Here is a 4,522-nt window from a genome sequence, read left to right as displayed (position 1 = left end):
TCATCCCAAGCTTTGCTACGTTTGCATCAAGACTCTAGTTTCCTTTCTGTCAACTAAGTCCTAATTTTCCAGAAAACTCTGATTTTTCTGCTTTCACGTTGATCCTAACTCATTTTAAGTAAAAAAACACAAATGCTGTAATACTTAAAGTAATTAAAGTGGAGAGGGAAATTAGATTACTTTTGTGTTATGGAAGATGTACTTCAAGTGCTCTGCAAATATATGGGAAAGTTGCAAGAAAACTTAGATTTTAAACCCTGCCTGGATTCCTTAGCTACTTGGTATATTACAATGTTGCTTTGATTACTAGTCAGTACAAAAGGTCTGTGAAGGCCACAAAACGTGCATATGGGGGGAAATGCATGGAAATGAAGATTTCTTGGGAGTTGGCCAAGGCATTTTTATATCTATAAGGACTGTCAACTTATACTTAGTACATCACAGTTATTAAAAAAGGAAAGGAGTGGGACTCTTGCTTACAACTGAGTTTGGTAGAAAAAAATTTGTATATTCCTCCCCTGTAATCACACTATCCTTTAATTAAGGACAATGAGTGTGCCCATAGAGCAGAATTAATGAAAAATTTATAAAGAATCTATGATAGAGAGCTTCACTAGATTATACAACACTCCCCTTACCCAAGCACTACTTTGTGTATCTCTGAAACATCTGAAAAATACTTTTCTGTGACTTACTAGGCTGTAGGGAATGGAGTTTTAGGTACATTACAATTATCTCTAGTAGAATTTGGTATCTTTCTTCCATTAACTGAATGTTTCAACTGGATCTTAAAAGAAGGTTGCCAATTTTCATTTTTTGAGCCTCTCCTAGGTTTTGGATGCTCTAGATTAGTTTGCCTTTTGAAGTTTCTATCTTTGGAATTCTTCCTTTGTCCATTTAGCAATTTGTCTGGAGGTGAGGATGTAACACGTAACTGATATTCAGCTGGGGATACTTTTTGCCCATTTGGCTTCATTTGTTCTTGATCCACCTCTTTCTGAAGCTGTAATGCTAATAACCTGTCCTGTTCTTCTTGTTTATATCTCTCAAAAAGTAGACTTTCCAAATCTATCAGTTTTTGGGTAAAGTTGATTTCTGTTTCTTCTTGGTCTGAGGAAGCTTTGGGAAACATTTTCCTTCTTTTTGCAGAAAAGCATGGATCCCTTACTGCTTCAGACAAAGATTCCTGGTTTTTTCTTTTGGAGATATCTTTACTGATCAGTAGGTGAGACTCTTCATTTTCTGTCTCAACTGTGTTATTTCTAATTATCTATGTCATATCTGATACAGTGCAACCACTCTCTGTTTTGCCACAAGGCTTAATTGCAGCTTCTCCAGAGTAGGGAACTCTGGCTTCAGGTGCCTCATGATTTATGACACATAACACTTTTTCATGATTACTTGGTCTTGTTTTGACTTTTCCTTCAAGGCACTGTTCTCTACCACTGACACATAACTGAGGCATAGGTGACTCCACTGAAGATTGTGCACCTTGTTCTTGAACTTCAAGGCATATCTGAGGAGAAAGTGTTAGCATATCTTCCTCAATTTCTGTGTCTTGCCTTGTAGGGCTCTTCACATCACTGCTGTCAGTTTCCTTAGACATGGGGTCTTTCCTGTCTTCTTGTACAAATTCAGACTGTGATGCTGACTCAAGTTGAGATTTAGGTGACAAATACTTCTGAATATCTCCAGTGTTTATTTGTTTGTTCTTACTTTTCTTCTGTGACTTGGTTGTGACTGGATCAGATTTTTTGGAATTCAAGGGCAAAGCCAAGACACTTCCCTCACAGAAATTGTTAATATTAAGGCTTACCTTTCTTGCCAGCTCTTCATCACTTTTCAGTTATTCTTCCATCTCTCTTTGCCTTTTTTCTGCCTGTCTCTTTTCCTCTTCTTCCTCCTCTGCCAGTAATCTCTGTATGTATTCTTAACTGGCTTTGTTTTTTTCTTCCTCATTGGCTCGTGGCTCTGCCTCCACCTTGCTTATCTCCTCTTCATATTCTCTTCTTAATTCCCCAGGTTTGCTTAATAGGCAAACTGGCTGATAGTCATCAACAATTTCTTCTGATTCTTGCCCAGAGGCTCTAAGCTTGCATTCCTTTGGATAGTGTTTTTGAATTACCTCCCACAGTTCCATATTGACAAAAGAATTTGTTCGGGTATGGTACCGACTACCCGAAGCGACCCGGTGGCGACAGAAGAGACAGCACAAATTTGCCTTTTCGACAGTCGATTGGAGGCATAGTTTACAGAGTGTGTGGTTACAAGGGAGTGTCAAAGGCTCAATTAGGATTTCTACACAGATCTGGCACTGGCATTCCAACAAGGAAGTGACAGCGTCTTTGGGTACAGCCATTTTAATATGCTAATAAGGCATATTCAACATGAATCACTGAAACAGAAACAATCGTGTTTCCAGCCCAAGTAAGAAAAAAGCAAATTAACAATTTTGTGTTTAAATATTATGCCCAGCAGCCTACCAGAATTCAGAGATTGGGAGCATCAAACGTCTTGAAGTAAAAAGATGTTCTGCTGCCCAGGTAAACAGTATGACCCTGTTAGGCGGTGTATCTGTCCATGTTTAAGACAAACATCTGGAAAGAAAACAAATGAACCTTGGCTGCTCCCAGGCATTAACAACTATTGCAGCAGGGAGGACGGTGGGCTCTGGCTCTCTGGCGTCGCAGGAAGCACGCACCAAGTTCCCCTCCTCCTTCTTACCAGGTGAGGATTCTCCCTTAGTTCCAGGCAGCCAAGCCCGAGGCTGCCGAGGAGCGCAGCTCCCACCACAACTCGAGGAAGAACGCTGCTTCTGCCCGGATGCCGGGCACTGCTGGAGCAGACTTCATTTTTACCGTTGCTGTGGGGTTGTGAGGGAGCACTTCCCGGGACGCTGAGCCTGACTCTCACATTTTTTGGTCAGCCAAAAAGTCTAATCTTGGTGGCAGTGCTGTAGCCGAGAGTTAAATTTTATTTGGGGCAAAATAAGGACTATAGCCTGGGAGACAGCATATCTGAGAAACTGCTCCCAAGAAGTTGGGGGGAAGGTCAGTATATATGTGATTTTGCTGAACAGGGAGTACATGCAATCAAGCACATATTTTTTTTTAGGAGGTTTCTGCTAGTCTTGTGAAGGTTACTGCTAGTAACAATGAGCAGATGTCACCATGAAGGATTTTAGTGCTTTTCTACATATGAGGAGATAAAGAATTGGGCTCATAAAATCATCTCCTGAAAGCAACAGTCAGCTCTACCCACCGCCAGAGCCTCCCATCAAGCCTCTTAGATAGCCTCAACCACCAGAGGGCAGACAGCAGAAGCAAGAAAAACTACAATCCTGCAGCCTGTGGAACAAAAACCACATTCACAGAAAGATAGACAAGATGAAAAGGCAGAGGGCTATATACCAGATGAAGGAACAAGATAAAACCCCAGAAAAACAACTAAATGAAGTGGAGATAGGTAACCTTCCAGAAAAAGAATTCAGAATAATGATAGTGAAGATGATCCAGGATTTCGGAATAAGAATGGAGGCAAAGATCGAGAAGATGCAAGAAATGATTAACAAAGACCTAGAAGAATTAAAAAACAAATGGAGATGAACAATACAATAACTGAAATGAAAAGTACACTAGAAGGAATCAATAGCAGAATAACTGAGGCAGAAGAACGGATAAGTGACCTGGAAGACAGAATGGTGGAATTCACTGCTGCGGAACAGACTAAAGAAAAAAGAAAGAAAAGAAATGAAGACAGCCTAAGAGACCTCTGGGACAACATTAAACGCAACAACATTCGCATTATAGGGGTCCCAGAAGGAGAAGAGAGAGAGAAAGGACCAGAGAAAATATTTGAAGAGATTATAGTTGAAAACTTCCCTAACATGGGAAAGGAAATAACCACCCAAGTCCAGGAAGTGCAGAGAGTCCCATACAATATAAACCCAAGGAGAAACACGCCGAGACACATAGTAATCAAATTGGCAAAAATTAAAGACAAAGAAAAATTATTGAAAGCAGCAAGGGAAAAATGACAAATAACATACAAGGGAACTCCCATAAGGTTAACAGCTGATTTCTCAGAAGAAACTCTACAAGCCAGAAGGGAGTGGCATGATATACTTAAAGTGATGAAAGGGAAGAACCTACAACCAAGATTACTCTACCCGGCAAGGATCTCATTTAGATTTGATGGAGAAATCAAAAGCTTTACAGACAAGCAAAAGCTAAGAGAATTCAGCACCACCAAACCAGCTCTACAACAAATGCTAAAGGAACTTCTCTAAGTGGGAAACACAAGAGAAGAAAAAGACCTACAAAAACAAACCCAAAACAATTAAGAAAATGGTCATAGGAACATACATATCGATAATTACCTTAAACGTGAATGGATTAAATGCTCCAACCAAAAGACACAGGCTTGCTGAATGGATGCAAAAACAAGACCCATATATATGCTGTCTACAAGAGACCCACTTCAGACCTAGGGACACATACAGACTGAAAGTGAGGGAATGGAA

The 4,522-nt window shown here is 40.2% G+C and overlaps 1 pseudogene; it reads right to left on the bottom strand.

Moving 5' to 3' along the window:
* Positions 1-645: 645 nt before the first annotated feature.
* On the bottom strand, positions 646-2,359 carry LOC133078601 (E3 ubiquitin-protein ligase RNF168-like; annotated as a pseudogene).
* Between the last annotated feature and the right edge of the window lie 2,163 nt (positions 2,360-4,522).

Source organism: Eubalaena glacialis, chromosome 18, assembly GCF_028564815.1.
Source record: "Eubalaena glacialis isolate mEubGla1 chromosome 18, mEubGla1.1.hap2.+ XY, whole genome shotgun sequence".
In the NCBI taxonomy this organism is placed as follows: Eukaryota; Metazoa; Chordata; class Mammalia; order Artiodactyla; family Balaenidae; genus Eubalaena; species Eubalaena glacialis.
Note: the sequence above shows the minus strand (reverse complement) of the source record. Positions and strands in the feature narration are given on the sequence as shown.